The sequence below is a fragment of the Taeniopygia guttata genome, chromosome 8 (assembly GCF_048771995.1).
Source record: "Taeniopygia guttata chromosome 8, bTaeGut7.mat, whole genome shotgun sequence".
NCBI classification, from domain to species: domain Eukaryota; kingdom Metazoa; phylum Chordata; class Aves; order Passeriformes; family Estrildidae; genus Taeniopygia; species Taeniopygia guttata.
Genome location: NC_133033.1, coordinates 27,419,947 through 27,447,063, shown reverse-complemented (window position 1 = coordinate 27,447,063; position 27,117 = coordinate 27,419,947). Strand labels below are relative to the sequence as shown.

The 27,117-nt window shown below is 43.0% G+C and overlaps 3 long non-coding RNA genes across 3 annotated transcripts in view; 2 read left to right on the top strand and 1 right to left on the bottom strand.

Moving 5' to 3' along the window:
- Nucleotides 1-27,117, bottom strand: part of LOC121470381 (uncharacterized) — a 256,297-nt gene that overhangs the window by 80,464 nt on the left and 148,716 nt on the right. The gene's annotated exons all lie outside the window — the stretch shown is intronic.
- Nucleotides 1-27,117, top strand: part of LOC140684626 (uncharacterized) — a 110,945-nt gene that overhangs the window by 65,250 nt on the left and 18,578 nt on the right. The gene's annotated exons all lie outside the window — the stretch shown is intronic.
- On the top strand, nucleotides 20,146-22,621 carry LOC140684618 (uncharacterized). The gene is made up of 2 exons (XR_012057137.1): nucleotides 20,146-20,303; nucleotides 22,149-22,621. It is a non-coding gene; the product is annotated as an uncharacterized lncRNA (long non-coding RNA).

Here is a 27,117-nt window from a genome sequence, read left to right as displayed (position 1 = left end):
GGAAGAGATTGTGATCTGAGGCCCCATGCAGGGATAGATAACCAGACTGCCTTTAAATTGAGGCAAGACCTACAGAGAGACAGGTACCTTATGGCTGCAACAGGTTCAGGTGGCCCATCTGGCACTGCACTTCATCTGGGCTGCAAAGTGTCACTGCTGAAAGTGGCCACTGATTTGGCCTTTACTCCCTCTTCCACCCTTGGTGGCCTCCTGAAGAGCTGGGGTCACTCTGGGGCACCCCAAGCTGTGCCCACACAGAACACTTGCTCCAGAGCAAGTCTTAGAAGAATGTTTGTGGATCTCTGCTGACAATATTCAGACTGTCCCCTTGTCCTCCTCGCTCCACCTTATTCTCTCAGGGCTGCTGGAATCCACCACTGTGCCTGGGAACAAAGGAAAAGACATTTCACACAGGTTCAAAGGCTGCAACACAGACAGATGTGAGCAGGAAAGGAGATGGTCCCTGCTCAGGCTGAGAGAATGTTCTCTCTTTCTTTAGGTAACACACCCAGGGACAGCACACACCTTTTGGGCACTGCCCACTGTCCAGGCATGTGTTCAATAAGAACAGGGCCAGAAAAATCTCTTCTTGATATTCCAAAACACTCTCCATAATTCTTCTCCTTAATCTAAACTGTCCCTGCTTCAGGGGAAGGGTTTGGTGAGGGGTACAACCAGAGGACCCTGAGGGATGGCACCAGCCCTGAGTGCTGCTGGTGCCCCAGGAAGGCTGGGTGGGCTCTCTGGGGCTCTGTGCCCTTCTGTTAGCCACTGCACTGGGGAGGCAATTCTTGAATGTGACTTACACTCCTATTTTCCCTCAGAAGAGCAATGGGCACTGTTCATACTGAGGCATTTCAGCTCGAGAGGTTTATATTTCCTATTGTAGCCAAAGGCCCGTTGGTGCCAGCTGTCACTGGTGCTGCCATTGTGATCCCCTGGCTAGTGCAGGAATCGTTGATTACGTTGCCTTTTGAATCAGTTGATTACCATGAATAATAGGCCAAAAAGGCAGTCAGAATTTTGACTTTTACTATAACTGTTACAATTAATTGTGGGTTTAATTAGCATATATGCCTAGCAGTAGAGAATATGATACTTCATGGGTAACAGATGATCCTGCAGCTGTAGTATAAAGCATGATACAGGTTGGGACACAGATAGTTATTAATAAATGGCTTCTATTGTTTGAGGTCCTTATTTATACAAATTAGCAGGCATGACATAATCAACCCAAACTGTATAATTTATAATAATTGATTTCATTTTGACTGACCACCAGTCAGCCTACTACATGCCCTCAGAAGAAAATAGCCCTATTAGGATAAGTTTAATCCTAAACATGGCTAATGAATCCTATTACTTTAAGGTCATATTTGAAGCTTTTGTTAATTGTCAGAACCATTTTAAATTGACTAGAGTTAAATTAAATCAATGTAATGTTTAGAAAAACAATATTTCTAAGGGATGAGGCCAAGCTGACCTCGAATAAACATATTTATCAACCGATTTCAGTGAATGAGAAGGCTAGCAGCTGGGCTCATAATTCATGATTGTCTATAATATGGGAAATGTCACTATCTAGGCCATTAATTATGTCAGGTAATAAATCTGTTGCTCACAGTTGAGCATTTGCCAGTTGGGGTAACAACCCCCTCAGCAAAGTTTAGAGACTCCCTACTTACTAAACCCCTACTTTACAGTAGCAAAACAACTGCATGCAACTTTGGGGGAATGAATGTGCTCTTTTCATAGTTGTAAATTACCTGACAACGTGCCAGACTGTGATAACTTAATATGGAATCATCATTTGAAGTAACAAGGGTGTTCTATGAGGAAAAAGTTTTGCTGCACTATATAACTACATTTTCCAGGCTGGAGAGGTCAATTAATAATAGTTCCTTATAGACCAGCACTGTGTGAGTGATTTCAGTAAATATATTGTATGGCAAAATGTATAATGATAAATAGAGATATCTGTTTTGCACAAGTTTGAGAGTGTGAGAAATTCAGAATGGTTTAACATGAACAGGCGTACAAGATGAAGGTAATGATGGGTACAGTTTAACTCAACAGGATATAGGAAAAATTATACACAGAAGCAAGAGCAGTTTAATCATGCATTCGGCAGCTTAGGAAAAGGTCTGGCACTATTGCAGACAGATGACAAAAAACATCTGCTTCCTGTTCAATATCTTGTAAAAAAAAAAAAAAGAGCAAAGATAAACTCAATTTTCATAAAGAAAGGATGAGAAAATAGAAAAAAAAATGGCACAGTAGTAACTAGAAGGAGGGAAATTCTCAATTTTATCACAGAAGAATATAAGTAATTAATATAATATTTCTATTGAAAAAGACCAGGATAAGTGAGGAAAGGTTCACTAAATTAAACATAATCTGGATCAGATAAAAAAAGATTCCTACAATGTTTTGGGCTGCTTTACTTATTCCGTGGAACTGGCCTTTCCATGTTGCATGTTGGTACAAGATGCTGTGTTCTGGTCACCCTCTGAACTGACCCTGTGTCTGCAATGCCCCTCCTGCAGGCTGCTCTGCTTTTGGAACATCAGCTGCTTTACAGCTCAGGCTCAGCTGTAAGCTTCAACACTGAATTTGACCATTAGCACTAATAAATGGTCACATTCTGACAATATTAATCAAAAGGTAACACAGCATCTCAATGTTAGGTTTTGCACAGGTAAGGTGTGGTGCACTCACAGACACACATGATCGACACTTGGGCTTCATAAATTAGCTGTCTTTACTGAACCACATCAAATGGCTCTGAACAGCCACACGTATGTTGTGAATTGGCCTTTTCCTGCCTTAAGTGTATCAACAGCTTTATGCAAAGCACTTGTGAAAATAAAACATTAAATGCAAGTTGTAAAGTTACATATATTATGAACAACAGATAAATAAAAGGGCCTTTCAGTTACAATATAAAAATAATTACCTGTGAGCAGAGAAAATACAGATGCTTTCCTGATTTCAAATCTCTGGCAGATACTTTGCTGACACTACTTGTAATTAAGCATTTAAATAGAAATTGGTTCCATTGGTGTAAAAATTATCAGCAGGTAACAAAGAATAAAAGAAAATCAAAACTCAGCTGTGAAACACTGCACTGGAGAGCTGCTGTAGGATATTAAGACAATGTGTGTGTGTATGTGTGTGTCTGTGTTTGTGTGAGAAAGAATAAGAGACTGTGTTTGTACGAGTGTATATAGTTACTATTTCATTTCTTGGGCAAAAACTCTGTGTGTGTATGCCTTTTCCTTTATGGCAAGGAAAATTGCTCTTCTAACCTGTCTTCAAAATGTAATAACTTTACTTGCAACCAACCACTGCAGACCTGGACTGGACTCTGAATTATTACTGTGAGTTGAAACATTTCTTTAACAAAACGGAGTCCTTTAATATCCTCCACCTCTGTTATTAGATGGACAAATGAATTTGACTTTGAACATAACATGTGGCATTGTCTGAAAATTGCCAGTATGAACTGAAGTTGGCAGGTATTTTCTTGCTCTCCTCGTCAGTGATTGTCATTTATTATATGTTGCACCTTTATCTGTCAAATACCGCAGAGCGCTATATTGATTTGTGTCTGCCTCAAAGCAAAGGTCACTTTGATCAACATACTACAAAACCAGAAAAAGGAAGGTTCTGACATTTCATTACCTGGGAAAAAAAGGACTAAAATAAATAAGAATATGTTTGAGAACAGAGCACTTCAATATCACAGTGTGCAGTAACTGTAATTAACAAAAGAACTGCTCTATTGAGGTTAAAGAGAAAAAAAAAGAAGGCAGGTTTTCTTCCAGTGGCTGTTCTTTACTTGACTGATTCTGTAACATTACAGCTTGTGATCTTACTGAAGGGTTACATTCATTACAAATCAAATACGTTTTGCTTTTCAGATACAGACTTTTAATGAGCAATAAAACTCTGGAACTCTAAGGATAGGGGAAGATTTTCTAAAACTTTTAATTTTAACTGAGAAACCCTAATTGAATTATAACCTTTTAGGCTATACCCAGATGAGGACGTGGTCTCTACATTAGGAATGCACAGTCTGAAGAGATAAATCACAGGAGACAGAACTGAACTCACTGCAACATTCTGTGTGCCCCAGGTCCACAAGGATTGAAAAGTGGAGCCAGAAAACAAGTCCATGTCTTAGCTCCATTGTTTAATTCTAGTTCCCAAGAACTTGGTTGTCTTTAGGAACTAGCACACAAAATAATGATTTGGGAGGAAAGTGGTGCTGCAGGTGATGTAGTCTTGTTATTTTCCTTTCTGCCCAGAGTCTCTTGGGCACCCTGTACATTTTGCTTTGCTGGGATCATCAGACAGTTCTTTGCATTGTGTAAAGAAAATAGAACCTAATTTCTGTGGAAATTTTTCATTTTGGCAGAAACTTCTGTGGTATATTTTGGGAATCTGCTCCTCAGTGTAGTTCCCCATCCCTTTCCCAGTAGATCCTGCAAAAACACCTGCCATTTTTCTATAGGGAACCTAGTTTTCCTAATAAACATAATAATACAAATAATACAACAGATTGGGTTTTTTTCCCCAAGCAGCACCCTGATGCCCTCAAGATGCATCTGGTATTTCCGATCCCTGGTTTTTCTAAACAGAAAAATTAATCTTACAAGTGCTACTGCTTTACCTGAACACAGGTAACCAAGTGGCCAGGCTGCTTTCCCCTCATTACTGCTGGGAAGTTCTGATTTTTTCTGGTTTCACAGTGTTCAGTTCTTCACCTGAAGGCACATTTTCATGGAAATGCAGCGAGCAGTGGCACCTCAGAGCTTTGCTGCACCTCTGAGCAGTGGGGTGCAATATCACAGCTTGCATGGCATATGGCAGTGCTTATCATGTCAATAACAAAGTCTGAATAATGCAATTCTTGGTTGTAATTATCTTTTATTATTATTAAGGGTCATTCCTGGGCTCTTCATCCTTTCAACTCATGTGGAATTTTGGGCTTCCTTTTTAATTAAATAGCCAGTGTGATTGAATTAGCTCTGCCTGAAGGGATGAGCACTGATCCAAACAAAGGGCTTGATTCCACAAACTTGTTGCTGTGAGAGAGAGTCTTGCAGGGAGCTGGCTGCCAAGAGTGGGCTCCTAGGACTGTGCAAACCTGATTCCAGTTAATTTGCAATTGTTAGACCAGGTAAAAATTCCCATTTGGATACTTTCCTACTAGGAAATAACTGTTTATCAAACATGAAACTTCCCATCAGGTTGTTGGATTTTATTAAAAGTAATATGTTTGAAAATAATCACATGCTGTATAGTGTCCTGTTGTTACCATTTTTTCCTCTGAATCATATAGTAATTTTAGATTTGTAAAATTTAAAGTGAAAAATGGGAACAAATCCTTTTAGCATTAAGAGAAGAGTCCTATTCCCATGTATTGGAAGAGTTTTGCTGTAAAATGCTGTATCATAGAAAATGTCCCACTAATAAAAAAGATTAGTCTCTGTCCTCAACAATTACTTCAACCAGACAATGTATGTTCCCTGCTCCTAAACCACAGATTAAAATCCCACATGGAAACAAGGCTATGCATCTCTTAAGTATCTTTGCCTGAAAGGCACATTGGAAATGTATGAAAATGCAGCTCATCTCTATCCTGCTCCGCTGCTCTCACTCCCTTTTTCCCTTCCTTTATCTTGACATGTTTACTATTTCTTCTACACTGTGCTTCACTAAATAGCAGATCAAACTTCAAAGCAACTTTAAGTTTGAAATTTGTTTCCAGGCTCCTAAGCTATTCTTTTTCTGACAGCAGTGGATAAGAAATTGTCACTACCACTGGTGACATGTCATCGGGAGGTACAGAAATAACAGATGGGCAGCACTGAGATAACAGGAAGTAACTTCTTTAAAAGATTGTGTTGACATCACCAACTATGAGAGCATAGGTAGAATGACCCCCCAGAAGGGAATCCAATTCGTTCAGGTTTTTCTGACTCCCAGATATTTTTTTCTTATTTATTTCCATACGCAGATAATATTGGATCTAAAATAATTTGAAGTTTTAAAATAGCTATGTGGGTAATAACTATTGGGGTTGGTAGTAACTATTAATGGGGATTAAGGAAAGGATGAATGGATTTAGTCAGTAACTTCAGTGTTTTAAATGATACCACTAAAATGATAAAATTATCTTAAAAGATAAAATGATTGCTGATGTTCCTGGCATAACTGAATGCCATCAATGAGAGTCAAGATTCTTTGATTACAATGTGAGATCAATGGGCTATGACATTTTGATGACAGGCTGATGGATCTGGCTTTCTAAATGAAGAATGATTGATTATGACTCCTCAAAAGTACGGCTCATTATCAGCATATCTAGGCAACTCTTGACACCCACTATACATAACACCTCTTATGGAATGTCAAAAGTCTTCACTTTGGGTGCATGGCCATGATTTCTGAAGAAATCAATTGTTCTTCTTACTGTGAGATACTATAGCATATTGCACAAAACCAAACAGTGCCTGCTGTCTACAGGGAAAGCTGCACAGAAGCCTAGAAAAACAGTGATTTTTTTAGCCCTCAGAGCATTTAATATCCAACAGAGGGTCCACAAGCCTATATGAAAACTGTACTTCCTGATGGCAGTGGGAAAATGATATAAAGCATGACATGGGCTTCATTTGCTGCATTCTATAAAAGTCTAAGAACATAACCAGAGATGAAACAGAACTATAAGAAAACAGATTTCTTGATTTCAAAGAGACCTGCATTAGTGGTCATTACATTCAAAAGTTCCCTGCTATGCTGCACTTCATATTTTAAATTTTAAAAAGATGTGGCAGTGTTTTATTTATAGTACCTTACAGTCCAATTCAAAGTTTTGTTCTAGGATGTAAATTCTGTTGTGCAAAATTGTTGTACAGTGGATAACATGGATGCTGTCATGGAGAGTATGTCAGATGCAGGGAATTGTTATGGTAATAAAATAGTGCCTGAACTGTCTGGCCCAATACCCCATCCTGTACTGAGCATTATTTTTGAAAGAGGTTTATACTACAGGAGAAACTGCTAAATATTATTTTTAAAAGGTATTGTAAATGTGGGCTGTTAATCAATGCATGGTGTTTTCTTGTCTCCTTCAGAATTCTTTGAAAAGCTCTGGCCAACTGAAGGAAAATGAGTCCCAGTAGAAGTTTTTCCCTGCCTGACAGAGTGAAAACAGCAAAGAGCCAGGAAGAGACAGATTTATCCAGGGAGACAGAGCACCCAACCACCCTCTGCTGCAAGCTTCTGAATCACTAGATGTAGAGATGCAGGATTTCAAGCAGTTTCAAACCACCATGTTAACATTATACTAATTTAGCTTAGGACACATCAAAATGTATTGATTTTCCATCTAGAACACTAAGATGTTAGACAATTACAAGTTGAATAATATTACTAATTCTGCCAAGTCTTTCAAATTATTTTGTCTCCCAAAGGACAAAGAATACAGAAAAGCTTCATACTGAGAAAATTACCTCTTTTTAGGAAAAAAAAAAAAAAAAACCAAAAAGAAAAAAGAAAAAATAATTAAAGGAATAAGTATTGTGAATAAATATTCTTTTAAACCAAGAAAGGATCAGCTGAAAAAGAATTCTTTTCCCCCACTGGAAAACAGTCTGGCTAAAATAAGGTGCCATTTATTCAGGCAGGGATTTACCTTGGAGTGCTCCTAGTAGGAGCTGGACTTGAACCTGTGGATCAGCTTTGGAATAGTCAAGGCTTAAAAATAGCTAAGAATTACTTAATAAATAGTAACCCATAACCAGACTCCTCTCTGCTTTGGAAGGTCAGTGAATTCCATGCAGGCTCACCATTTCATGTCTGTGCCTGCAGAAGCTGTGGCAGAATGGTGCTGGAGGAGCTGCAGTTCCCAGCACTTGCTGATCTCATGGACTTGCCATGTCCTGTGGCACAGCAGGAGTCTCTGCTGGGCTGGGCAGGCACATTCACCCTGCTGCTGGTGGCTGACAGGTGAGTCACAACTGGGACTCTGACCTGGCCCAAGCACACACCAAGGGCCTTGTTCCACTCAGAGCTGTTCTTGTTTTATGTCTGCGCTGACTGGGGCGAGCGATTGCACAGATCCCAGGACAGTGGACATCTGTCCTGGATCTCTGTTGCTGGAACATCCCCAGCCAGCAACACCCAGGGTTTCAGTTTGTATAAATCAGCGTAATGATGAGTGCCTGTTTTCAGGAGAGCCACTGCTTTGTGCTTTGCCAGATCTTAAGGAATTTCCTAATGTTATATCACCATATCAACCGCAGAGAAATCCTAGTAAGCAAAGATTGGATCAAACCCTGAGTGTCAATTCAGAGTAATAGGACTTCTAGGCTGCTATTTTTTTAAATTCAGTTTCTTTTCTAGGGAAAAAAAAAAAAAAGAAAAAAAAAAAAAAAAGAAAAATCTGCCCAGATCCAGTAGATTTTGTGTGATGAACAGTTCCTGTCTGCTAACTGAAGCCTTCTAAGCAGATCATTGATTATTAAGTTTAAAGAAAAATATTTATTCGCCCTTACAGGAGACTTTAGCTACAATTTAATAGTGGGGCTAGAGGATATTAATAGTGGGTTTAAAGAAATTGCCCTGTGTATCTCCAGAATTCTCTGTTGTTTGTTGTCCAGCTGTGGCAGTATGAATGGTTTGCAGAAGAGAACACTGTTGTCCATAATTTTTACAAACAGAAAGAGGCTGAATCTGTTTGCAGCAGCTCCAGCACTGGAGCTCCTGGAGAAGAGGGCTGGTGCTTCCCCAGGAGAGTTTGCAGGCCCCTCTTGTACCCCTCCCTCCCCCTCTGTTTGCTTCTCTGGTCACCAGCCTGTCCCCTGAGGGGCCTTCACCCGATGTCTGCTGTCACAGGTGCACTGTCCATCCACAGCTGTGTCCTGGTGTTTCACTTAAGAAATCCCTAAGACAAAGACAAAAATGTTCCAAATAAATTGCTAAAATTCAGCCACGTGTCATTTCTCCCTGACTGCTTCCCTTCCACCTGCGCGTCAATAGTTTGTTTTAGTAATTCTCCTTTGTTTTTACCCTGTCTGGAATAATTTTGTGTAATTTTTATTCTACCAAATCAATGAATTAATAGTCAGTGAACTTTCTGAAATGGCTGGTCATGGGGGACAGGTGAGGGTGGGGCTCACTGTGCTTTCCAGTATGAAGTACATTCCTATGTGCCAGTAACTTTTAATAAAGGCAGATTTAGAAAAATCCCCAGTCCTCACCTTAGTGAGTGAGGTAGCTCATCCCCAGATGCCCAATTTCCAATTTTAGGAAGTATGTGGCTCTCAAACTTCCAGGCAAATATGAGCCCAGGATGACCAAAGCAGATACTTGGATGTGCAGAGCACTTGGGACAATTACCTTATTGACTTATTCATTCCTGTGAGGTGTTAACCCAGACACCCAGGAATGGTAATTTAGATGTCACGAGGAGTTATTGAACTCCTCATGTAAGAAAGATCTGTACAATTTGCTGTGAGTGACATCTCAGTGTCACAAGGGGGTGATAGCTGTATGATAATGCCACTTACTTGTTTCTTCTCCATCTAAAAGAAGAAAAAACTAGAAAATTTAATTTGTATAGTAATGATTTTTTAAAAATTTTTCAGATTGTAAGAATGTTTTGCACTTGGTGCTGTACAACTGAGGAACTAAACATGACCCTTTATTCAAAAGGCTTTCAAAGAAAAACTGCACTAGCCACAGTAAAATGGACTAGTACAGTCCTGGTCAATATAGTAGTCTGTGAGTTAAATATTTGCTCATTTGCATGGCATGAGTGTCATTTCTGATTAACTGGGCTTGGTTAGAAGGGTGGAAGAGTAGCAGTGCCAGGACAAGCTGGAGAGCAAGTCAAAGACAGGGTAGAGCTGTGTAATTATCACAGGAGTTAGAGACAAACAGAAGATTCTCCTATGCAGGAAAGGAGTTCCTGCTCTCTCCCCATTCTGATTCCCACTTTGTGTTAGTATGAGGGCATGAAGAAATGAAGAAGAGTAGGAGCTTAAATTAAAACATAAAACTCTTGTGAACGGAACTGGGGAAGACTTTCACCCCGCAATGGTGATGCAATCTGGAAGAAGTGCTGCTCCTTAAAGAAGTAAAATGTAAGATTTGGAGAAGGAGGCCAATTTCAGTCTTAGGGCATTAGCTATTATTCCATGAAAACTCCATTAAACCACTAATTCAGATGAATAAATAACCAGAGAAGTAATCCATGGACTACTACTTAGGCCACCACTTGAGTGTTTCAAGGACATAACTTAGAAATGTGATTTCACCCACCCCCATCCTATCCCACAGAAAATGTGTGATTTTATGTGGTTTTTTATGCATGTATTAAACAAATGGCACAGATTAATAGCTTTTCTTAAAAACTGGACATTCACCAAAAAGAAGTTTGCCAGCACAGACAATTAGGCTTTCTTCTTTTAACAATAAATTGACTGACTGGCACATTTGAAATGCGAGCATATTTTTTATTCCTCCGTTCACCCTTTGAGCTGATAAACATGAACAATGGGAAACAGCTGGGACAGGAAAACATTTTAGTTTGTATTTTCAAAGCAAGCAAGAAATAAACCCATCAGTTGGAGCCAGATCACATCTTCTGCCTTAGGGGTAGTCAGCAATTGGGGGGAAAAATACAATCCATATTTTTAATCAAACATTACATATTTATTAATGTGCAGCTGGCCTATTGTATGCATGATTTTTTTTCTTTAACGCTGCACTGTGTCCGTCAGCCTGACATTGTTCTGTAACTGACATTACTCTATAAGGATCTGGAAATGCACAGATTTAATAGGAATCATTGAGACAATTGATTTCTCTATGATTAGGTCTGTGTGACGTAGGTACCATCTGAAATTCAATTTCAGAAGAAAAATAAGATATTGTTCTATCAAGGCAATTTTGTGCACCTGTGATACAGTAAGAACATACATCCCCATGCTCCTATTTTCCTCCTCACTCATCTAACTTCACGGCCATTTAATGATATGTGACACTCTTTTGTTAAAAATGTTTGGCCAAATGCATTTTGATGCTTATTGAGATTAAACTTTCAGTACATCTCCCTGGTAGCAAAGGTTGGGCTGTTCATTAGTTGGAGGTTTGGCCTTGTCAGGTTCCATTGACTGCTGGCTAAAAGGATCACTTTATCATCATTTGTCTGCAATGGAGACAGTCTTTATTCAGCCTTGATTCCTCTGGGGTCACAGCTGTCATAACTTCAGGTGCTTTATAATGCAGAGCCCAGTTTCATAATCCCCTTAGGTAATTGTCTAATAGATTCAGTTTACCTTAATATAGATAATATGTTATTTACAAAGAAATACAAGGGAAAGCAAGGGACAATATTGCTCAAAACAGCCCCCTCTTAACCTACTGCTTGGGATCAATCATTTGGAAATTATGTTAAACTCAGTTCTGATTTTGAACCCAAAAGGGAAATATACCTCTTTTTCTGAGTTTTACTCTGATCCTTCAGCTGCAAATCTCTAGATTGAGCCTGGAGCTTTTCTGTTGGGGAAAGTTGAGATAACTCTGCAAATTTTTACAAGGCTATGGTGTTTTGGAGAACGAGGCCTTCATTTCCCCTTACAGTTCAGATCCTGCATATTTTATGTGCTGAAAACTGTAGTTCAATTTAACTTGAAAGAGTAGGTTTGACTTCAGGTCAATGTGCTGACCTTTTGAGCCACAAAACAGCAAGGGCAAGGATGGGCTACTGCTGCCCCTTCTTGTGCAAGGGGGCACCCACCCTGATGCTCTGAGGAGGGTCTCTCTTCTATGGAGCTCCTCCAGTTTTGCATCTCTTGACAAAGGAACTGGAAATGAGACCATTTCCTCCAAACCAAGGCCAAAGAATCAGCTTTTCTCCATTTGATGTAGTGAAACCTGAAATCTTTTTACAAAACCTGGAAGAACTCCATCATGAGCATGTGAGAAGCCCATTTTTGAGCGCCTTGGTAACCAGTGCATTCCCCTTGCAGGTCAGCTGCTGCCTTTTTCAGAACCAGAAACAGCTTGGCTGCCCAGAGAAGATGGGCTGGGCAATTTCCACATTTGGTTTTCTTTAAAATTCTTATTAAAAATTAGGGGAAAAAATCAGAGATTGATTTTCACACTGGTACTACTGCTTTTACAAAGTGCTGGCAGCTTCAGTTTCTCTAAATAAGATCTAATATTTTTTATTTTGTATCTTTTAAGGATTACACAGAAACAACTGTATGCTTCACAGAAAGTAGTTGCCACATTATGTTCTTAGTATCCCTACCAGTAAAAATTTGCATTTCACTATTTTTGAATGGGAAGAATGATGTTGCCAAAGTGTCCAGAAAATGCATATAACAAAGACAGTTCTACACCAAATTTCTAATACAGAGCTATTTGAGTCCAGAGGGATCCCTCTTTGCTTAAGGGGAGCAATTTCAGAGACTTTAATCATTAACAAAAATCCTTTATGTAAAATAAACATAATGAAATATAAACACCTTGTTGTGGGAGTCTAAACTTCAAGAGGGAAGTTGTACTTTCAGATCCATTTGTGGAAGTTTGTGGATGCTCAGATCCACAGAATGGTCCCACACCTTCCTCTGCAGGAGGATCCAAACAGCAAAGCCTCTTCACAATTCCTTGACTAGCTATTTATTTTACAAAGTTTTCCTTAATGAGTGTCTGTATTTTGGAAACAAAATATGTACTCCATCAATGGCATCTTCTCACAGTAAAGTTTCTTTCAATTTCCACTCAGTCGTATCTTGTGTGTGAGTTTATGCACCAGCATGTGTTGAATTTCCCAGCTGATATCTTAACTAGAAGCTGATTTTCATTTGAGCTTCTAATTCAATGCCACAACACATTGCACTGCAATATCTTAATTACAGTAGGAGGTTGATAAGTAAACAAGGAAATGCAGCTGTAGTGTTGTGCCAAGTTACCCTTTAATTATTATCTTTCATTTATTTTTTATTATTTTTTCCCAAATATCTTCCATATAATAAATTAATTCAAAATAGTTATGGAGCAAATTAACATTACTCAGGGGGAAAAAAGCAACAAAAATCCTTACAACCCTCAAAGCAATCTTTTAAAGGATTGCATAAAAACTGCATATAAATGCCTGCTTCCATGTGTACTACTGCACCATGCATGAAAACAGCATTTAACACAACTCACCTTACAAAGGAAAATGTCGCTAGATATAGTGTTGATCATTAGAAGCACTACAGTGCATTCGTCTGCTTGTACCCCTCTTTAATTACTATACAGCAAAGATGGCCACAAGCACTCAGAAAGTTTTATTGAGGCTTAAATCTTCATTCAAATGATGTGAAGGGGCATTGAATGAAGATTTAGAACTCTATAAAGCTGCTTGGCAGTGTCTGTGGCAATCTATGCCACATAAAAACTGAAATGCTTCTACTTTCTTATTGAAACATTTCTACTGTAATTCTTTAATATTAGGTAGCAGCCACAGTGTTGGGACATTACCATATCTGGGAGTATTTCTCTTACTGAGGGTTTGCCTGCGATCAGTTGTGCAGGATATTATAGAATGTTGATGTCTAGGACATAATGGAAGAGGAATTTTTACTGCAATTACATATTATGATGCTTTTCAGAAGATAATGTGGGTTCATTAATGTGAGTATTTTGAACTAGCAAATACCCTAATTGCTTACGTGTCTGTTATAATCCTAAATCCAGTTGACATATCTGATGTACTGTTGCATTTTAATCTGGCCACTTGCACGTGTGCTCTTTATGATTTTCCTCTGACCTGCATGAACTGTGTAAACAAGGAACACGAGTGTCTTGCATATTGCTTTTGCAGTTTTGGTCTGAGTAAACACCCAGGGGACAGAGAGACAGACCCTGTAACCAAGTGTACTTTTTTTCAGGAATGTAGAATATGCAAGAGCAGGGTAGGTACTAATGATCTGATTATACTATAATGGCAAATTTGTGAAAGAGTGTCGGAATTCAAAATGTCCCTCAGACATTTTAAGAGGCTCCAGGCCTTGGTCAGAAGCATTTTAGACCCTGGCAAGCAGCTGAAAACAGCTGTGATTTTGAGTTTGAGCCATGGAATGAGTTACAAACTTTGAAGGTGGAACAAGCGGTCACAGAGGGTTAGATGGAATAGTAAAAGTAGTTACAAATTAGAGGGGAAAATTTTTTAGTATTGTACAGGGGGGTTTTAACACCTGTACAGGGGGGTTTTACTTTGTACAGGGGGGTCAGGAGTTCTAAGATGGAGGAAAGTGGGCCTGATCCTGTTCTTCCTCCTTCTTCTTCCTTGCCTCCATGTTCTTGGTGATGTTGGCGCTCACAGATTGGTTTAGAGTAGAAAAGCACCTTGTAACATGGATAGTAGGTATTGGGGAAAATCTGTAAACATATAACACGTAATATATCATATAAAAGATAGCAGCAGTCCTGGGCGGGGGGAGAGACGACGAACACACCGGACAGTGAGGGTGTCAGGAGTGTGTGAGTCTCTGCCTGGGCCGCTGACCAAAGCAGCCGCAGCGGGCGAAGACAATCTTTTAGATAACTAGCAATAAACTGCCTTGAGACTGAACAACAAGAGGCTGCGGAGTTTTTCTTTGGAAGCAAAGGTTGGAGGAGAAACTTTACCACCACACGAGACCCCCGAATCAAACCCGGGGTTCTCACACATTACCAGCAGGGATGGTATAATGAACATCCTTTTAATCTTGGGGTTTTGTCTGGTAACGAGCAATAATTTTTAAACACTGGATTTGATCATTTAAAAACAAGTGGAAGTTCTTCACTGATGAACACACATGCTGTTAATTGGCCAGTTGAAAATGCTGGTTACACAGGGCCTCCCAAAGTAGCAAACCAGAGCTTTTATTTGTTTGTACTGACAGTGTTTGAAAAAAATATATATTTATGAGCTGTTTTTGTTTGTCAGTCTTCCTGGGAAACATTTTTGTCAACTCAGAACAGCAGCGAAAGCTGAGTTTAATAAAGAAAACCTTCCAAAACCAGCCTTTCTTACTCTCTCTGTGAACCTACTCAGGTAACAATGTTTATGTTGACTGCTGATAGCAAAAGGGGTGGGATATTTGTAGAGCCTCTGCAGCTTGTTCTCCATACACTTTAAATTGCCTGTTGACTTAGGAGAGTTACATTTGCCAGCCTAAGACCAAAGTCTTTGTAGGAGATGACGGGGATCAGATTTCATTTCAGTGGGATTTGGCATTAGGTACCAATTTCCTACTGATTTGTTTTTTTCTAGCAGGAGTTCAGCTGCTGTTTGGAAAACCTCATGTGTTTTGATAGAAAATAAACTTTGGTCCACGACAAATCCAGGGCTTGATTTGAACAAATTGTCATGGAACAGAGAGATCCACGCTCTGAGGAGCGCCATGCCAAGGTACCCAGCGCCACCCAAAATCAGCCCTTGGCACCTTGTCACTTACAGTGCTGGCTGTTATTTAAAACCACCTGATGAGTCTGGAAACCTCAGAGGCAAGAAGAGAAATCCTTTTAGCTGTGCTGCTTGTTTGACCACGGAGGTCAGCGTTCAGCAGTGCCCTTGCAGAGCTGCCCCTCGCTGTCAGGGCTGTCAGACCAGTTCTGATTTCGGTCACCGAAATGCGTTTTGTTGTAACTTCATAGGGCAGACTGCCCAAAAGGCACAATAATCAGTATCTCTGAGTGAGTTTAGCTGCTAAGGGTTTCTGAGTGCAGCCACAAGGAGGAGCTGGGATTTGTTGGATGAGAGCGGAGCTGCTCCTTTCTACACGCGGGAGGAGTAACTGGCTCAGAACTTCTGCTTGTGGACTGATCACAAAAGGAACAGAAAAAAGCCTGTCAGTCCCAGCACTCAGCTAAAACTGGTCCTGGGGTATCCTTAAAATATTGCAGAACAGCCTTTGGTGAAGTAGAAGGATGCAGAGCTTTGGAAAATCTGCAACTTGAAAAATGATAGGAGCCAGCAGAAATTGTTTCCATCTTGATCCAGGCTCAACTTGGTCATGGTGTCCACCTCCGTAGGAAATGTCCTTTCATGCACTGGGATAGGAGACCAATAAACTGTATTTCAACTAGCAAAATGCAGAGAGCAGTTTGCCTTTTCTAAATTCCATAGAAAATACCAGGGAGATGCACAACAGTCCTGGGTCCTGGAATTCCTGCCCCGACAGAGCGATTCCCTGCTTCACTAGAAGCAGTTTGAGATTTGATGCACTGCCCTGGCCTCCAGCTGCCATTCAGATGGGCTTGAGCCCCCCACCTGATATTTGGGGAGACATCTTGGGCATCCTGCATGTCCCAGGTGCCACTGGGGAGCCAGACCCTGTTGGATTAAGTTCTTTTCTGACCCAGAGATGGGGCAATTGAGACATGTTTTAAAAACTTTTATTCCATTTCCAGTCTCATGAGAAGGGTGAGACAATACAGATGTTATAATTCACCCAAGACAATCAGAAGCTGTTTTTTAATTATAATACCCTATAAGTATTTCTTGGCCTATCAGCTTTTGCCACACCTTGCTGTAGATGCCTTAAAGCAAATCATCTAAAATTACCCTTCGTGGGTCCTACTCCAGTGCATCTTTCATAGTTCTATTTCTCCAAAGCATCTAGGTTATTTGCGAGGCCATCCTTTGAGACTCGTTTCTAGTTCCATTTCTCTCTCAACAATGTCTGTCCTGTTCCATGGCATTTCTAAGTCAGCACTTCTTATCTCAAGGTTTACATGCAGATCTGTGAGCCTTCTGTCAGGCTTGGAGAATTCTCTACAAATCCATTTCCCACGGGCATCCTGCATGGCCCAGGTGCCGCTGGGGAGCCAAACCCTGCCCATGTCCAGGGAATGTCCATCAGCCTCCCGGGAAGCGCTGGCTGCAGGAGAGCCCAGCCAACACCAGATGCCACTGTTCCCTCAGCATGGGAAAAATCCTGTTTATGATGCAGGGGAATTATTCCCAACTTTTTCCTGCATGCATCGGGTCTCTGGAGCCCGCAAGAACTGGCTTTCTGTTAAATGTTGGGGTTTAGACATTCACTAATGACTCTGATGCCTTCCAGGAGACGGTGCCCAGCCCATCTCTCTTCCAGGACCTGCTCCTGCTTGGAAGTGCCACTTGGCCTGAGGCTGGCTGCTGCAGGGATTAGCATGTTCACTAAGAACATTTTTTTTTCTAAGTAGAGGGTGATTTTGGTATCCCTTCCTTCAATCAGAAAAGGAAAAAGACCAAGAATTCTTTAAAATGGGTGATGTGAGAGGGTTTAAAGTACATCTGGGTTCACTTGGCTTTCAGATATTTTTTCCCCTTCAGCCTGACATTGTATTTAGCTAATATGCCATCAGAAAAGAAAGAAAGAAAGAAAGAAAGAAAGAAAGAAAGAAAGAAAGAAAGAAAGAAAGAAAGAAAGAAAGAAAGAAAGAAAGAAAGAAAGAAAGAAAGAAAGAAAGAAAGAAAGAAAGAAAGAAAGAAAGAAAGAAAGAAAGAAAGAAAGAAAGAAAGAAAGAAAGAAAGAAAGAAAGAAAGAAAGAAAGAAAGAAAGAAAGAAAGAAAGAAAGAAAGAAAGAAAGAAAGAAAGAAAGAAAGAAAGAAAGAAAGAAAGAAAGAAAGAAAGAAAGAAAGAAAGAAAGAAAAAAGGGAGTTTTGTTTTTAACGTAAGCCATGGTTATGCTTCACTTGGATTTCTTCTCCTAGAATCACAGGATGGTTGGGTTTAGAAGAGACCTGAAAGATGACCCCTGCCAGGGGCAGGGACACCTTCCACTATCCTGGGTTGCTCCAAGCCCCGTTCAACCTGGCCTGGAACACTTCCAGCGATGTGGCTGCCACAGCTTCTCTGGGCAAAATATTTTCATATTTTTGGCTCATGGGGAGTAGCACTGGAGAGTTCCCTTCCTCCAAATTAAAGCTAGGAAGTAAGCACAGCACAATTAATAGAGACCAGCTAGGGAAAAAAATCAGTTTACAGACCATGTTGATTGTGCATATGCACGTGTTGTTTCTTCTTTGTATTCCAAGCTTTCCTAGGACATACATCCTGAATTCGGCAGGATGAGCAAAAGAAAAACCAAAAGTGTGGTGGAAATTCAACTGTGAGATGTAAGCCAGGCAGAAGGTGGCAGTGCAGGCGTTTGGTAAAGGCCGAAGCAGCAGCAGGCAAAGGAGATGAGGTGAGGTGGCCCGGAAGGGGTCTGGCTTATCCATTTTACTTGTTAGGGATGTAAAATCACAGCCAAAGTTCTGATAAATAATGAGAATGGACACGGGAAAGAAAACTGTCATCTTTTAAATTCCAGCTGTAGGAAAAATTACCATTTCAAACTGCTCAGTTTCAATAATTTCTAATGTTAGACATTCCAACACTTACACATTCTTCCTGGAGGGAAAGCGTGTACTTTTCTGGTCTAATGAGGATCAGTAACGCTGAGTGACTGGCCACAAAGTAGTTCTCCAGAAGCACTCCTTTGAAGACAAGCAACCATTTGTGTGTGGGGAGTCCTTGTTAAGCAAGTTGTGGATTATCAAAACCATTTCTTTGCCTTACAAATCGCAGACCTTGTGGGCACATCCACCAGGAAGCTGTCCTTGCCCAGGGGAGACCATGGAGAAATCTCTTAATAAAACCCTAAGGAAGGACTGGCAGAGCAAAAGCCTGGCTGTTTGGCCTGTCTTGTTTGGTCTGATGAAATGTGTCCTCTGTCTGTAAGCCTTGTCCTTACTCTTGGGGGGAACAGAGGTTTTCCAGAGTGAGAATAAATTTAAGTGAATATTTTGTTGGACTTGGATTAGGAAAGGGAGGCACCATGAAGGCCATGAGTGCCCTCCATAGGACCTCAGCTGCATTAGAATAAACAGATTTAGGCAGTCAGAGTTAGAGATTAGAGACTGAGATAGAGATGATAGAGATAGAGATAGAGATAGAGATAGAGATAGAGATAGAGATAGAGATAGAGATAGATAGAGATAGAGATAGAGATAGAGATGATAGAGATAGAGATAGAGATAGAGATAGAGATAGAGACAGAGATAGAAATGATAGAGACAGAGATAGAGCCACATGGCTGGATGGGGCTTGGATCAACCTGGGCTGGTGGGAGGTGTCCCTGCCCATGGAAGGCAGTGGGCTTGGAGGCCCAATCCAACTCAAACCATTCTATGATCTCAAAGCAAAGGCAAAAGGGCAGCAAATGGAGGCCCAAGAGGCCCAGGCACTGCCCAAGAGGAGGGAAGAGCATTTCTCTGGGGTGTGCAGATGGTACAGCACTGGTGCCAGAATCTCTTGCAATGGTGCAGCATCATGTGGGTAGCAGCAGCAGGATGAAATGTGTTTGTGCATGTCCCAATAACCACCAGCAAACCCCAGCTTGAGGAGAGTCACCAGCACGTCAGAAAGAAGAGAGACTTATGAAAGGATGTGTTACCAAAAGCTTATCCTTTCCAGAGCTGCAGCTTTATATCTGCTAAACTGCTGGGATTCTTTCCTCTGGCTTGAACTGGGTTTGAGTCAGACCTTGGAGACACAAACAGCAGAGCAAGTCCAGCCACCACTGGAGTCATAAACAAACCTCCTGCCAGCTGCCCATCTACTCTGGTGCATCATGTTCAATTGCTTGTGAATGGAGTCCTCCCTCCTTTGTCCAGGTGGTTTCAACATTGTGTTGCAATCCCTGTCGCTGGCTTGTGTGTTTTTAAAAACTTCTTAGAAGAGTATCTTAACAGTACATAACGATAAAATATATGACAATTTTATTTGCACGAATTGTCATATCCATATAGCAGCATCTTTTAATAATTTTGACTATGTTTAAATGAGATCACCAAGAGAGACTATAGCTCTGCACAGACATGTGCAGGCATGCCTAGGAATTTGGCTTGCCTGCAGTTTATCTGTCCCAGTTGAAGGCAGATGCCGCCTTTTGCTTCCATGGACATTGATGAGCTGGTAGATGTGCTAACAGGGAGAGAGCTCACACACAGCAACTGGTCCTGATCTAATCACACACATTCTTACAGTGCTGTTTGGTTCCAACTTGCCCAACTGCAGGAATATTTTCAGTTTTCCTTCCCGCCTCCTTGGACAGGGATCACCCAAGTTTGGGTAATCAAGCCGTTTGCAGTTTGCCACTTCTCCCCAGTCTGTGGCTAAAGAGGGGAATTACAGGATGGGAAAAGTGGCTTAGGCTGCAATTCTGCTTTGCAGATGAGAAGGAGCTTCCCTGGAGTACCTGCAAACATACTGGGAATGCTGGTGAGCGGCTCAGAAAGCCCGGCAGGTACTGAAGCCTCCCTCCCTCCCTCCCTCCCTCCCTCCCTCCCTCCCTCCCTCCCTCCCTCCCTCCCTCCCTCCCTCCCTCCCTCCCTCCCTCCCTTCCTTCCTTCCTTCCTTCCTTCCTTCCTTCCTTCCTTCCTTCCTTCCTTCCTTCCTTCCTTCCTTCCTTCCTTCCTTCCTTCCTTCCTTCCTTCTCTCTCTTTTTCTGTTTTTCCTTTCTCTTTCTCTTTCTCTTTCTCTTTCTCTTTCCCTTTCCCTTTCCCTTTCCCTTTCCCTTTCCCTTTCCCTTTCCCTTTCCCTTTCCCTTTCCCTTTCCCTTTCCCTTTCCCTTTCCCTTTCCCTTTCCCTTTCCCTTTCCCTTTCCCTTTCCCTTTCCCTTTCCCTTTCCCTTTCCCTTTCCCTTCCCTTCCCTTCCCTTCCCTTCCCTTCCCTTTCTTTCCTTCTTTCCTTCCTTCTTTCCCCAGATAAAACTCACTTTCAGATCTGATAATCTTTTATTCCTTTCCTCCTTCTCCCTTCTACACTCTTTACAGTTTGTCCCTAGACATCTTGTTGAAAAGCTTCAGAACAACAGGAGTGGTATCACAAGCAGAGGATGGGGATCAGCCTCTGAGTCTTGCCTACCCTCTTCTACCGCTTTTCTCCTTTCCTACAGCCCAAAGTGAGAATTCTAATTTTTGGCAACAGTATCTCGTTGATTTTTATAGTCTGACATTTTCCTTATCCCTTAATTCCTTGCCTGAGTTCTGCTGCTGCACCACACAAGCTCCCTTTATCGCTGAGCATTCTCCACTTGTCTCTATCAGATGTCAAGCTATTGATTCGGAGGTGATGTCAAGGTCATTTGGGATTCTGACACTTTCCTTGAGAGTTCTCCTTGGGAATGCTTGGAAATTTTGGTGACTTTTGGCCAGACACAAATGTCCTAGTTATGTTCTATTTCTTCTTGACAGCTGTACCAGGGAACAATGTTTTAATGGGAATAATTTAAATTTTTAATATGTCGGTCCCTGAATAAAGAACGTTCAAGACTGAAGAAATTCTAAACACTATCATACTTAAAGCAATCCTTATCCTACCCTATCTCTTCTTTCTCTTGGATTTTGAAGAAGATCAAAGGAATGATTTATTCACAGTCTTTGTAAGTGAGCGCTAGCAGTTATGTTCAATGTGCTAATCATGTGCAGCAGCAAAGCAGAAATGGAAACTGGACTATCTGCAAATGTTGCCTCTTTTTTCCCCCATGCATTCTGATTACTCTGTGGATGCAGCATCCCACAAAATATGTGACGTTTACATAGAGAGCAACAGACAGAACAAGTGTCAACAAGAATTCCTTTCTTCCTGGCTGAAGTGTATAAACCCAGCAACTGTGCTCCCAGCACAAGCTGCAGTTTCCATGCCTCCTGTACATGTGCTTGTGTTTGTGGGGCTTTTCAAAACAAACTGGGCTGAATCACGAGCTTCCCAGGCTGTGTCCTTGGCCAAGCCTGGAACAGCAGACTCACACCAAAACCTCTTGCCTGCAGGCAGGTAGGGACAGCAATTGTTTACTCACTTGCACGAATCACAAGGGGGTTTTCCCTTCACTTTATAGTTCCATTTGGTGATGCTTCTCCTGTTGGGCACTCTCAGCCTCTTCTCATGCACCCAAACTGCCTCCAGGAGCGCATCCTCCATCCTCTGACCCACCCCAGCCACCTTTGGGCATGAGATCCTGCTCACTCCCACTCCTGTTCCCTTCTCTGGAGCCACACTCATCCTGCCTATCACACCGTCCTGCACTTCCACCTAATTTTGTATCCCGACTTTTAATTATGGCAGGTGGGCCAGAATTTCTACGCGAGAGACAGAAGAAGTGACCCAAGAGATCTCCAAGAGACACAAAAAGTGTGTCTTGCTCTGACAGTCAGCTGAAGGATTTGCTCTCCCAGTGCCTGCATTTCCCAGAACACACCCCAGCCTCTCCAGGCAGTGATTTTCCCACATCCCAAACCCCTCACTGTCCATTTCCAGCCCTCCCAGAAATGAGGTCCTGGTGGCACTCGTACCCCAGGTACCAAGACAGACAAAACCAGCCAGCATTGACAGGTTTGGTTTCGTTCCAAGGGGTAATTTCTGTTCTTTTTCTAACATCTACATCTCCAAGGATTTAATCTATACTCCTGTGGGTCTCAGATTCAGTCAAAGAGAGAAATGGAGAGTTTCTAGCCAGGCAGAAGCCTGGGAAAGAGTTGGGAAAGAATGTAAATAAAAGAGCGGTGTATTTTGAATAAACCGGAGTTTTACTCTCAGCAGTCTTCTGAGTGTCTTCTCATTCCTGTCCTGCCTCAACAGCGACATACTCCTGAAGCAACTGATGACCACACAAAATGTTCATTTTACAGGAGGTCCCGCTCTGCCCTTGGAATTCCTTGGAAAAAATCCACCCTCACCCAAACCTGGTCTTCCTCCTCCAGTCAGTTTTTCTTTAGTCCAAACAAAAGTGTTTATTTTATGGAGCCCTGGACAACTGCAGGTGAAAGTACTGCAGAGAGGGCAGCTATAAAAAAATGTTGTTAATATTTGAAGGACCATAAACAAAAAAAAAAAAAAAAAAAAAAAAGAGAAGAAACACCCCAGTTGTTCAGTTGTTCCAGTTTTCAATCAAACTGTGAGCAGCATCCTGCACCTGTGGGTACAGACCAACCTTCATTATGACAACTTTGTGAAAGTGCATTCAGGTCATTTTGTATTAGCTGTGTCACAGTTACATTATCAACAAGTACAAGCAGAAATGATTTTTACAGCCTGGAGATTAAATTACACGCCCTCCCCTTGCTGCCTCTCTCATGAAAATCCCCATTACAAACAGCAGGTGCCTTAGAAAACAAATCAAGGGGGTGTTTGGTCTGGTCTGTTGACAAATACTACCCAAATATCAACCCCAAACCTCAGCAGGCAGCAGAGGGAGGTCACCTCCCTGTCAAGGAAAAGCAGGCAGTGAATTGCAGCCAGCTTTGAACACAGCTGCTCTCAGGAAATATTCCCGGGATCAGCCCTCCTGACCCTTTGCTATCTCACCCGCCCACATCTTATCTGGGACTCTGCACTCCCACATTTACATGCAGCATTCCAAGTCACTCCTCCCAAACCAGCTCCTTATCAGCCCTGCCCTGGCTCACAGGTGGCTCTGCTGTCCTTTATGTCCCTCCCCGCTCTGGGGGTGCCACCACAGCCGGGCTCCACCTGAGAAGAGGCTCAGGATAAAGCAGAGGGGTGATGGTGACAAGGCCCAAGTGCTGGGAGGTCACGGCCAGCACCTGCTGATGGCACAGAGAGGGATCCTTCCCTTCAGCTTACCCAGGAACTTTCCATCCCCAGCCCAGAGAGGGAGCAAGGACAGTCAGGAGCCATCTGTGACTCGGCAAGTGACGGCCTCGGTGACACCACTGGAGAATGTGGCAAAATTATTTCCTGCTGAATGAAACCCAGAGAGAGCTCAGGAACACCTTCACCCGGGGGTCACCCAAAAAACTCATGTGGAGGGTGTTATAAATGAAAATTTGTCCACCCAAATAAATATGAAAAATAAAATATTTATTTTGCAATCGAATTCTATCTAGCCAGCCACAAGGAAAGAACAGAGCCGAGCCCAGGGTCGGTCCTGGGTGTGCAACAAGGAGTAAGCCTCAGCAGAGGTTTTCCTCCATGCCCACACACCTCCATCCTGGCACAAGCGGTTTTTATAGGGAAAATTCCGCCTGAGGCCAAGATTTCAGCAGTCTTTTCTTCTATTCACGAGTCTATATGTTAATAAGATTTTCCTTTTTGGTGATGAGGGAGAACAAATCAGTCTCCGGAGTTTGTTGAATCCTTGATGAAATTTACGGGAATTCGGGAACGCTGTATTCACATGAATCTGCCTGAGGATTTCAACGATATCCATCTCGGGTCGTTCACGCGAACGATCAGCACCTGGGGTTTCTGTATCTCCCCAGACATGGCCCATCTCCTGGCGAGCTGTACCTTCTTACTTGTAAATCAGTTTCCAATCTCCACCCGGTCTCAGCTGCGCCTGTGAGGGTGGGGGGGGAATCCTAATACAAACATGTATACTCTAACAAATATTCAATATCACATATATCATATTAGAAATGGCGAGAATTATATCTACTACACATAACAGGGGGGATGAATCCCAGAATCCCGGAGTGGGGCAGGGCTAAGGGAGCACAGAGGCTCAGCTGGTGCCACCCCAGGGCCATCCCGAGCACAGGGCACAGCGGGGTGTGCAAGGGTTCTGGAATATCCCCAGCCAGGGAGGACCCACAGCCTCTCTGGGCTCTGCTCCAGTGCCCACAGGGAAGTTCTGCCTCCTGGGCAGGGAATTGCCGGGCTCAGCCCTGCCCGGGGCTCTGGGGCCATTGCTGGGCCTGTAGCAGGGCCTGGGGCTGCTCTGCCCTCCTGCACACAGGGATGGACAGGGATGGACAGGGACACTCAGGGACACCCAGGGACACTCAGGGTCACAACAGGGTCACCCAGGCCTGAGGGCCCCTCTCAGCATCTTCTCAGCCCCAGCTCCCTCAGCCATTCCTGCTCCAGGCCCTTCCTCAGCTCCACAGCTCCCCAGGAGCTCCCTGGCCCTGCTGTCCCAAGGAGCTGGACAAGCACTCCAGCTCTGCCTCCCAGGGCTGACAATGTTTATTTTTAATTCTCAGTGAAGACAACAACCTAGATCCCAGCTGATCCCACCCACCCCACATGGAGCCCCTCCTGCCTTCACTCTCTCCCCAGAGGACAAAAACCCCAGAAATGCTCTTGGCTCCCTTCTCCCAGAGGCCCTGGGGTGGTCAATAGCAATAAAAATATGCCTGCAGAGCTTTCACCCTCAAAGCTTGATTTTCCAGGCACTCTCCTGCAGTCCCTCTGTAATGGCATTTTTTAATGGCCTGGCCAAAGGAACCTAATCTTGCAATTACTCCATTAAATGCCATGTAATGGGTGAGCAGCTTCCTGGGATATGGGAAAGGAGAAGTGTGGTACAATTGTATTAAAGTGGGAAAAAGGAGTAACTACTCACACTAAAAAGGATGAGGAACGAAAAGCAGCATGGTGCGAATTATAGAGAAAGGAATGGGTTTATGACATGCAGCTGAAGGTCTGGCAGCTTTTGAGAGTCACCATTCCCCTCCTGTCCCTTTCACTTCCCATCAGGACAAAAAAGGAGGAAAAGGAGGGAGTTTGGAGCATCAAATCCACAGGGCTTGCAAAGGGGATCAATTGGGTTTGAGGACGGAGTGAGCAGGGCAAGGGCAAGGCACCTCCAGGGAGATTCTCCTGCTGCATGGCAGCATTCCCAGGAGAAGCTGGCAGCACAAGGCCCTAAAGATGGGGAACAGCTGAGCAACCCCAATTCCCAGGACTGAGATCTCCCTGATCCCTGACTTCACAGCATGAAAAAGGAGACTGGGGATATTTAAAAAAAAAAAAATATTAAGTATATTGCTTGAAAAACAACCAGGGTGATCCTCAGCAGTGCAGGAGGGATGGCAGGAGGGATGAATTCCTGAGGGGAAGGGCGCCTCACTCTAGCTTGCAAAAGCCAAAAGTCAAATCTCCCAGGCTCTGGAATTCAGGAACAATGGGGAAATGGGGATGCCTGGCCCGTCCTGCTCAGTTTGGGACCCTCGTGTCCCCATGGCCCAGTGCCGTCACCGCCACCCACCCCAACATTCCATCCAAGGGAGCTCTCCCACGTCAACCTGGGGGCCCAGCACCATGATGCTCTTCCATATCCCATCCAAAGGCCTCACTGCGCGCTCCGCAGGTCCATGAGGGCATGCTCCAGGCTCCAGGACAGGAGGGGGAAGCGCTTTGGGAAGAGCGTCCGCTTCAGGTCCTCCTGGCGCGTGCTTCTGCCCTTCTTCCTCTTCACGGCGAGGCACCGCCGGCGGCTCCGGAGGGCTCACCCAGCCTTGCCATGGTGCACATGGCCCAGAGCGCCCCAGCTGCGCTCTCAGCACCAAGGTGAGTGCAGGGCTTCCCAGCACCCAGCCCAGGCGGGTGGGGACCTTTAGGGTGGAAGAGCTGCAAAGGAGGGAGAGAGGTTTTCAGGGCAGTAGGGCGGGTCGGCAGCACCTCGGAGATCACTCTTCACTGTGCTGCTGGGTGGACTTGGCACTGAAGTAGCTGATGAGAGCCACGTTTTCCAGCCCGCCTGCAGCTCTGAGGGGCACAGAGGTGTAATGGCATCTCCCACCAATGCACTCCCCATCCTGATGTCCCCTGCCAGCCTGGTGGCTCGATCTGCCTCTCAGTAAACAGTGACTAATTGCTCTGGCTGGAGTTGCTGTACCTTCTAGATTGGAAGGTGCAGACAGAACAATGATAGTGAAGGCTCCTTACCTGACACCGGCTGTACATTAATCACGAATGTTTGCTACGCAAATCTTGTCATAAAAAGCAATTAATGCTGTTCCCATACTGACCTCATGTTTATTTATTACATGAGCTCTTTATTTGAACCTTGTATGGTCTCTCTTCCCATATAAGCATATTAGTATGTGGCTTCCAAAGGCTCCCAGCTGAGAAATTGTAGATTTATTTGTGGCGTGGAGGGATGGCACATGACACGCTGACTGCAATGCAGAGCTGAGAGGCTCAGCTCTTACACCAGTGGCTCTTCATGCAAAATGTTCTCACCCCAAGGTCTCTTGCTGGGATGAAGGACACTTTCTAACAGCAGAGGGCTGCGACTCTGGGTTTGCTCTGACGCTGCAGTATTAACCGATGGTTAATGGAGACTGTC